This window comes from Talpa occidentalis, unplaced genomic scaffold, assembly GCF_014898055.3.
Source record: "Talpa occidentalis isolate TD23 unplaced genomic scaffold, MPIMG_talOcc4v2.1 talOcc4.5, whole genome shotgun sequence".
In the NCBI taxonomy this organism is placed as follows: Eukaryota; Metazoa; Chordata; class Mammalia; order Eulipotyphla; family Talpidae; genus Talpa; species Talpa occidentalis.
In genome coordinates, this window is record NW_023604861.1 from 88206623 (window position 1) to 88216413 (window position 9791).

Genomic DNA, 9791 nt, shown 5'->3' on the forward strand with positions numbered 1-9791 from the left:
CAGATGGGATAGTGGAAAAAATATCTGAAAAATTTATTTGTTCCATAGAATTCTCAAAAATCTCACATTTGGTAGGGCTACAGATATTTAAATTAGGGTTAAATTGGGAAGATGGCTCAAAATAGCCTGAACTAATTACAAACTGTGTAAAAGTAGTGTGATCCTTAAGTCCACTCCCCATATCACAGTCTCCAGCAACTAATTAACTCCTGCTTTTTAGTCATAGTGCCCTTAGTTATCTAGAGATGCTGCCTAGTGGAGGACACCAGTCGAGTTGAGGGCTACTTTACTTTATTGAAAACATAGACATGAATTTATGCAAGTTCTCTGTTGATACACCTTAACATCCAGTCTCTTCCTAACTTGCTTCAGAGAACACTGAAAGCTAGACTATCTTGGTAAAAGATTAAAAAAAAATTTCTTTTTCTGATAAATGTTAAGAGCATCTTGAGCTGAAAGATCAAAATGTGCAGACAGAGGCAATCTTCAACAAGTGGCCAGGCCAAATCATCATGGCCATATAGGGCAGCTTAGAATGGATATACCACTCATTTATGCAGAGGATATGGTCAATTCTTTAATAAATTATCATCAAATATTACAGGAATTTATAAGGATGACCTCAATCCTTCACATTTCATTGTATCAACACTCTGTAGTTTCCTGTTCACCACGTGTCATTGAATTCAAGTTTTTGCCATGGTTTGACCTGTGAGATATTAACCAATCTGACACAAGCAGGGACTTAAAACAAGCTTATGTGCTGGGACATTCATTTATACCTCTGACATCACTGTGAGAACATCCCAAACTTGTCCTCTGGAGAATTAATGCCACACAGAGCAGAGCAAATCCAATCTAGCATCCTACAGAACAATATTTCCCCTCCTTGACCTCATCTGACCCAGAACTCCTGAAGAAGGTAGCTAGCTCTCAGAAGCATTTATGAGCTCAAATCAACAAAATCATCTTGGTGAAATTTGTCTAAACCATATTAAGCCCTTAAATGTGTGACAAAGTTATGCTTATTTTCAAAGCTCACTGAAGTTTTCTAGTTCATTGCTATCAAACAATATTGTAGAAACAGTTAACTTATACAGAAACCAAAGTCATCATTCATTTACAAAAACTCATAATAGGCAAGATAAAGAACAAACCAAGGACAAAAGAAAAACCTAAATCAAAAACTGAAAAATTAAATTGAAGAGAGCAGCAATTATGCAGGGAGAAAACAAAGCTATAAAAAAAAAAAAAAAAAAAGCTGTAATTGTCCTCAGAAAGATGAGCTAAGGTTTTGTCTCCAAGAATTGAGAATAGACTCCCAATCTTAAAAATGAACTTTCAGAGGATAAAAAGAGCTCCCAGAAATTGTAAATATAACACATATGAAAAATTCAAAAGAAGCTTTCAAAGACCAAATTTGAAATTTCTGAGTAAATATGAAAAGAAAAAGACAATTAAAATAGGCTTAAAAAACTTAAAACACATATCCAAGAGGTCCAAAAAATGAAACAGGATTTTATAAGTAGTAAAGAAAGAAATGGAAAAGTGGAAATTATTGTTTAAAAGTGATAATTAAAGGAAAATTTTCAGTGAAAGAATACAAATTGAAAGTCTATAAAGAATATTAAGTGCAATGGTTGACAATGCTCTCACTGAAGACATTGGTGAATTTCGTAAGACAGATAAAACCATTTTCATGCAAACAATGAAAAATTATAGGTGAAATTTTTTTTTAAGATTTATTTATTTATTTATACAAGCACTGGGTACAGTCAGAGCGCGGGAGGGTGAGAGAATTCACCAGAGCCAGAGCGGGGACAGAACAGGCAGACTGATGAAGAAATACACTGCTGAGGAGAGCAGCAGACACAGCAGGAGAGGTCTGTCGCAGCATGTGGGACCCTCCTCAGGTGACCGGGGAGCAGCCAGGGATCGAACCTGCGCTGCAGAGGCTGCGGGCAGCTTCACAACCCAGTGCTCAACCGCTCCGCCACCGGAGAGGCCCAATAGTTGAAATATTTCTAATTAAATTTTTAATAAATATTTCTAATTAAACTCTGAATGCATAAAACAATGAAAATAATGTTTTTACAATTCTGAAGTAAAGGTGTGTTGGCCATAATTCTTAGTACCACAAAATTATTGTTTGAGAGCAGAATAATGATACTCTCAATATTAAATGGTTAATAAACTTCTTTTCCCTATACTTTTCTCAGCAGAAATATTATTTTTTTAAAGATATGACTATCTGACAGCATACATCTTTTTTAATTATTTATTTATTTTAGATTTATTTATTTATTTATACAAACACTGGGTACAGTCAGAAGTGCGGGAGGGTGAGAGAATTCACCAGGGACAGAGCAGGAAGCAGAACAGGCAGAAGGACCGAAGTACACTGCAGGGGAGCAGCAGGCGGCAGGAGAGGTCTGCACACCATGTGGGACCCTCACCCGGTGGCCGGGGATCGAACTGGTGCTGCGGAGGCTTTGGGCAGATTTGCAACCCAGCACTCAACTGCTGCACCACCAGGGAGGCCCTCAGCAGAAATATTCTTAAGTCAAATGTGGAAGTAAATCAAGAATCAAAAAGAGAGTGTGCTCGCTTCCACAGCACATATGCTAAAATTGTAGCAAAACAGAGAAGATTAGCTTGGCCCCTAGATAACAAGGATGACACACAAATTTGTGAAGCATTCCATAGTTTTAGGATGTCCACTCTCACCACTGCTTTTCAATATAATACTGGAGGTCCTAGGCAGAGCAATAAGACAAGAGAAAGACATACAAGGAATCCAAATAGGGAAAGAAGAAGTAAAACTATAACTATTTGCAGGCAATATGATAATATATGTAGAGAAACCTAAAATCTCCACAGAAAAACTACTCAAAATAATCAACCAGTTTAGTAGAGTAGCAGGATACAAAATCAACACACAAAAATCAGTAGCTTTCCTATACACAAACACTAAATCTGAAGGAGAAGAAATCAAGAAAACCCATCCCTTTTATAATTGAAACAAAAAAAAAATCAAATACTTGGGAATAAACCTAACAAAAGAGGTGAAAGACCTATACAAAGAAAATTATAAAACACTGTTAAAAGAAACAGAAGAAGACACAAAGAATTGGAAAGACATCCCCTGCTCATGGATTGGAAGAATTAACATTATCAAAATGGCCATCCTACCAAAAGCAATTTACAGATTCAATGATATTCCAAAAAAAATTTCAATGACAGTCTTCAAAGAAATAGAATAAATATTTATGAAATTCATATGGAGCCACCAAAAACCCAGAATAGCCATAGCTCCCCTAAAAAAAAAAAAAAAAAGAGAAGGGAATGGCGGTCTCATACTCCCAGACTTCAAACTATATTACAAGGCCATAATAATCAAAACTGAATGGTATTGGAACAAGAACAGACACACAGACCAATAGAATCAAATAGAAAATCCAGAAATAAATCCACAGATTTATGGTCAACTAATCTTTGACAAAGGAGCAAAGAATATGCACTGGAGCAAAGAAAGTTTGTTCAATAAATGGTACTGGGAACGCTGAGTCACTACATGTAAAAGAATGAAGCTTGACTACTACCTCACACCATGCAAAAAAACCAACTCAAAATGGATTAAAGAACTAGACATAAGACCTAAAACCATAAAATATATGGAAGGAAATATAGGTGAAACACTACATGACATACACCTCCGTAATGTCTTTAAAGACTCATCACTCAAAGCAGTGATAGTGAAGGCAAAGATAAATAGCTGGGACCACATCAAATTAAAGAGCTTCTGTACAGAAAAAGAGACAGTAACCAAAACAAAGGAACACCCCACCCACTGGGAGAAAATTTTTTCACACAACACTAACAATAAACACTAACACAACACTAACGACTGATCACAAAAATCTACAAAGAGTTGAAGTGACTCAACAAAAACAAAGTAAATAATCCGGTCAAAAAATGGGCAGAAGAGCTAAAAAGAAACTTCTCCAAAGAGAAAATGCAAAGGGCCAACAGACATATGAAAAAATGTTCAGCATCACATGTAATCAGGGAAATGCAAATCAAAACTACCATGAGATACCATCTTACACCAGTGAGAATAGCACATATTAAAAAAACTAGCAACAACAAATGTTGGCGAGGTTGTAGAGAAAAAGGAACTCTCCTGCACTGTTGGTGGGAGTGCAAACTGGTCCAACCACTATGGAGAGCTGTGTGGAGATTTCTGGACCTACTAAACATAGAGCTTCCATATGATCCAGCAATTCCACTCCTAGGTATTTACCCAAAGGACACAGACACATTAATTCAAAAGGGCAGCTGCACCCCTATGTTTATAACAGCACTATTTGCAATAGTTAAGCTATGGAAACAACCCAAATGCCCCAAAATAGATGACTGGATCAAGAAGATGTGGTACATATACATAATGGAATATTACTCAGCTGTAAAAAAAAGGATAAACTCATACAATTTGCAGCAACATGGATAGAGCTGGAAGGGATCATGCTCAGTGAAATAAGCCAGGAAGAAAAAGAAAAGTACCGATGGTCTCATTGATAGCAGGAATTTAGAAAACCTATATAAGGGACCAGGAAAAAGACTAATTATAATAAAGTAAAATTAAAAATCAACAAGCAACTATAAACCAGAGAGACAATATGGAGTGGGGGGAAGGAGGGAGTAGGATGAAAACAAGGAGGGTAGGACTTGTATGGGGACTATAACCATGACGAAAATGAAAAATGATGTAAAAATATATAAAATAATAAAAAAAGAAGCAAAAAGAGAGTACCAAACAAAATAGAAAGTGAACTTGAACTCATGGGCAGTTGCATGCTATTGTTAAAGTTCAACCACTTCAGGTTGAAAGCTACAAAGATTAAAGTTATGAAATAACTAAGCGCCTATAAGAAAAAACAAAAATGCCATCATTTTTGGAGCCTATGGAAAACAAAACTATGCACATTTAGGATAACAGTAATTATAATAAACCTTTAGATTTCAGTACAAGACTTTGCACAATAAATATAGTGGTATATAATTGCAGGCAGTAAAAAGAGTGAGGGAGGAAAAGGACAGGATGGTAAGGAAAGAGTATAAACTTTATCTTCCAATATAGCCCAAACTTCATAACTACATGATAAGTATAAAGATAAAATACAAGGGCCTCTCTGGTGACCCAGGGTTAAAGTCTCATTGCTATGAAGCTATCAGCAGCCACTGCGGCATGAGTTCTGTCCTGGCCAGGGAGCTGACCCACATGGCACAGCACACCTCTCCTGTCTCACCTGCTGTTCCCCTCAGCAGTGTAATAAGTAGATCTGCCTGTTCTGCTCCCCACTGTCTCTGGTAAATCCTCTCACCCCTGTAACTGTAACTCTGGCCTACACTCCAGTTCTAGTGTGCATAAATAAATAAAATATTTTTTAAAAAAGATAAAACACAAGAAAAATATGATGTTAAAGTAATAAGTACAAAAATGTTGTTTCCTTAGATTTGGAATTAAGTACAAAAAATAAAGCTATTGTACATAGGCACTATTAAAATAATGTTGGTTGGGGCTAAACAAAATAATATTTTAATTATAAACTTTGTAGAAATGATTTGTTGTAAAGTATGTGCATCCACATCTTGGATGAAAATTAATAAGATGAAAAAAATCAAATAGATAAAACATAAAATAGATCAAAATATAAAAATCTCAGAAAAATAACCAAAGAGGGAACACTTACTATAAGCACACAAGAGAAATGAAAAATGAGAGAAATTAAATTCACAATAGAATCAGTAAATTCAGAATTGATGCTGAGGAAAGAATATAAGCATTTTTATAACAATCAAAGAAAATTATGAAATGATAAAGAAATTAATCTGTAGAGGCAATTTGACAAGAATATAGAGAAGATATAACCTCAGAGTTTCAACATGTATAACTGATATTCTGGATGAATTATTAACTGTAAATATAATTAACAATGTATATATAATAAACACAATTTTCCTGAGCTGGAAATCTTTGTGGTCAATCTAATACTATCATCATTCGTAGCATCAAATCAATGAAAGATAACTTCTCGAAATGTAGCAGCAAGTTTACTGAACCTTAACATGAATGCCATAAAATTCTGAGCTATAATACAGGTTACCTACAAAGGAAACAATGATGAAAATAGATAGTAGGAGACTGACATCTATTGACTTTTTAGGGGAGAGGATCATACCGCCTTTTGGAAGATTTAAGAAAAACCATAAACTAAACCCTCCTATCAGAGTTGAGTTAGGAAACAATGTGGAGATAACCAACTTATTCAGGTCTCCAGATGTCAAAATATTAGCTTTGGGCCTCCCCAGTGGCTCAGCGGGTTGAGCGCCATGCTGTGAAGCTGTCCACAGCCTCCCACCAGGGAGATTCCCACATGGCGCAGCAGACCTCTCCTGTCTTGCCCGCTGCTCCCCTCAGCAATGTATTTCAGTCAGTCTGCCTGTTCTGTTCCCCACTCTGTCTCTGGCCAATCCTCTCACCCCCTGCACTTCTGGCCTGTACCCCAGTTCTTGATGCATAAATAAATAAATCTTTTAAAAAAAAAGTGAACGTGAGCAACACCGTCACAGTGGAGACAAAAATTGTAAACTTTCCCCAATGGATGCCTGATCCTGTACATTTAAACAGGGAGGAGCAGACAAGAATGCACTATTGATTGCAGGCTGACTCCAACATGAAAAGGTAGGAGCCCTTGCTAAAGAAGTTTTGTCTTAACCCAACATCAGTCACTTGTATCACTCCATCAACCATGGGAAATATCTGTGGGAAAGCAGAGATAGTATTAAGAGTATTATATTGATGGGTGCATCTCTCTATATAAACAGCAAAGAATAAGAAAAAATAGTCCCTCACATTTCCTTCAACACTCCCCTTTTATATCTAACCAAGTAGCCTCCATGGGTGAGGATAGGTGAGATGAATTCATGCTTACTAATCTATTAACAGTACAATAGCCCTGTGGCTAAGAGGCTTGAGCTGTTGAGGTTTAACACATAGGTTTGAAACTTCTCTCTCCTATCTCCTGCCTTTGTGACGTGGGCTAAGTCCTTACTTGAACATCTTCATAATAGTGTCATACATACAGTGTCATACATACATACATACAGCTACTATGCCCTTTGATAAGCCTATCTGTTACTTTCCCAATCTTCTTCCTCCCCTCCCCAGGAAGTCTTGGGGCTCTTACCGTAATACTCTGGGAGAAAAATGGTTTTCATTAGTAGTGTCCTATATAATTGGGAAAAGTAGATGTTCACTCATTGCTTTCTACTTTTCCATGTGGGAAGGATTCCTGGACTCTTCTTTCTTTAAGTTGTTCTACTTTGCTGGGAGGGGGTTTGGCTTGAAAATTCCTCATACCTACTCCAATGAGCCCAGTTCTTTGCTCCAACTGAGCGCTGGGCTTCTACAAAGGTCTCATGTGCATAGGCATCTACCCAGATCAGTATTTTCTAGGTGTTGTAGCTGAGAGTATTTGACAGCAAGAGGGAGCTGATTCACAGGATACACAGCCTGGATTAGAGTCTGTTTGCAAAATAATACATGATGCACATGGGGGTGACATCCCCACTGAGTCCTTTGGATATGGTGCTATATTCCACAGCTCCCTTTTCATAATGAGAGACAGAAATAAGGGTTGCCTTATGCTGTTATGATGGTGATATCACCTCAGGGCATTTTATATTTAAAAAAATAAAATTATATACCCTGGATTATTTAAAGAATTATAAAAAGTACAAAATTGGTTATAAATAAGAGCTAGCTTGAGAAAATGTCTTCTCATCATGGACTTCTTTTGACAAATCAGGTAGAAAATTAAATGAATGTAGGATATAGAAAAGAAGCAAGATTAATTGCATTGAAATGCCTTCATAGAAATGTAAAATATCTAACAGTATAAAAATATTAAATACTCTTTCACCTATAATTATGTTTGTCTTAATACATAGTCAACCTGTGGAGAGCTGGGCCTTTGTTCACCTCACCATTGTTTTACATAGTTCTGCAATTTTAACAGATATTATTAATAGTTATCACCTGATAAATAGAATAAATTGTACAGCTGTGATAATCAGTATGCAGGAAACTGGGAATAATGGAAGAAGATAGAGAAGGAATGTAAAAGGAAAATATAAATGTTAAAAATAATTTATATGCAAGTCATATTTTATTCATTGTATTAGATGATCAGAAGTACCAAGTATTGTTTAGAAACAGTGGTTAAAATGTCACAGAGGCATTTGTATGCAAATAAATCTCTGATAGCCAATCATGTACTTAATTAACCTTTCCTGCACCTTCAGATGTGTCTTTCCTACTTTTGGACAATAATCTACACATTACTGGAGAGGTTTAGCACAGGAGTCTTTGTTAACATTGTAAGTGCAGCTTGGCCAGTTATATTCTATCCTGCAGATAGTCTCAAGAAGTCCCATAAAAAATGATGGATGATTTTGAAGTCTTTCTGCTCTCCCATCTGCTCCTGGGAGCTGCTCTACTTAAAGTCCTATTTTTATGTCATCAAGTTGACAGCCCCAATCTGCCAAATGATGGATTCACAAACATTTACCTGGCACTGTCCTTAGCAAAAGATCAAAACAAATCACACATGTTACAACTAAGTATGTTCAGTTTTTTCATAACACTATTTGCCACATGTTCTATCATGAGTGGTCAGTGAAAAAGTATCAATGAAAATTAATGCATGCAAATTGCTTGGGCACATATTTACATAAGGATTCCTAGGGACATTAAATCCATTCAAACATGTAACCACTTCTCTAATTCTTATTCCTCTTTATGAATGTCCTGATGCATGAGAACTGATAATTACTAGGTATGTGTATGTATAAGCCATACTGGCTTACTGGTAAAGTGAATGGACAACTCCACTAACATAAAAACAAAACAAAAGAAAAATTTCTTAAATTGCTTTAAGCAGAATTTTTAAAGGAAGGAGTTGTTTCAAATTGGATATATTCTTAAATTTTAAGTCCTATATCTTTTTGAAAACTATCTTATATTTTCCATGTTCCTTATTAATCTTCTCACATAAATTAGTAAATAGTAACCATTCCCAATTCACAAAATGCAAATCTGAAAGAAAACAACTTCAGTACCTTTGTTCTCAATCTTAAACTAAGTAAAGATCCAAGGAAAAGTTTTCACTAATCTAAATCAAACTATTTTAAAAAGTAACTATTTAGTGAACATAATGATATTTATTTCACATATTTATGTGCCTTTTATGTTCTGTGATTATACAGTTTTTACTTTTATCACTATTAATATATTTTTTTCTCTTATAAAGTAATGATGGTAGGGGCAGGTTTCATTTTAGTTATTAAATGAACATACTTTAAAAATAACTTACCATTCACATATTGCCTCCTTTTGTCATCCATTTTTATTTTATTCCATTACTTAGCCTTCCATTTTATCCATTCTTATTTTATTTAATATAGCCTTCAATTCTAACAGCATGGGAATAATTTAATTGACCAGATAAAAAACAGTGCAAATTTGGTAAAGTTGATTAAAAAAAACTCAGTTCTTTTCATTCTAGTCTAGTATATTTTTAGACTGAAAAGGACTTCCATTGCCTTTAAAAAAAAACAGAACTGGGGCCTCCCCGGTGGCGCAGTGGTTGAGCGCTGGGTTGCGAAGCTGCCCGCGGCCTCTGCAGCGCCGGTTCGATCCCCGGCTGCTCCCCGGCCACCGGAGGAGG

At 35.9% G+C, this 9791-nt stretch overlaps 1 non-coding gene across 1 annotated transcript; it reads left to right on the forward strand.

Annotated features, from left to right (window-relative positions):
• Positions 1 to 2600: 2600 nt before the first annotated feature.
• LOC119259994 (U6 spliceosomal RNA) lies at positions 2601 to 2710 on the forward strand. The gene has a single exon (XR_005128640.1). It is a non-coding gene; the product is annotated as a U6 spliceosomal RNA (small nuclear RNA).
• Positions 2711 to 9791: the final 7081 nt, after the last annotated feature.